The following is a 428-nucleotide window of genomic DNA, read 5'->3' as shown; positions in this document are numbered from 1 at the left end:
AACCTCCTTCCACCTATCGCATTCCCAACGCCCCTCCCCCCAAGTCCCTCCTCTCTACCTTTTATCTTAGCCTGCTTGGCACACCCTCCTCATTCCTGAAGAAGGGCTTATGCCCGAAACGTCGATTCTCCTGCTCCTTGGATGCTGCCTGACCTGCTGCGCTTTTCCAGCAACACATTTTTCAGCTCTGATCTCCAGCATCTACGGTCCTCACTTTCTCCTATGAGTAGGCCCTGTATTTTCAGGCTTTCAGTGAGGACTGTAGTCAAAGCCAGAACTCATCTTCCATTTCAGTTAAATTAATCCAGTAAATCTGACCCCCATATGACTCGTCACCCCAGATTTTTCAAAGTTGAATTCAATCTCTACGACAGTGGGATTCGAGCCCAAGTCGCCAGAACAGAACCCTGTCTCTGAATTAATGATCA

Source organism: Chiloscyllium plagiosum, unplaced genomic scaffold, assembly GCF_004010195.1.
Source record: "Chiloscyllium plagiosum isolate BGI_BamShark_2017 unplaced genomic scaffold, ASM401019v2 scaf_5979, whole genome shotgun sequence".
NCBI classification, from domain to species: Eukaryota; Metazoa; Chordata; class Chondrichthyes; order Orectolobiformes; family Hemiscylliidae; genus Chiloscyllium; species Chiloscyllium plagiosum.
Note: the sequence above shows the minus strand (reverse complement) of the source record.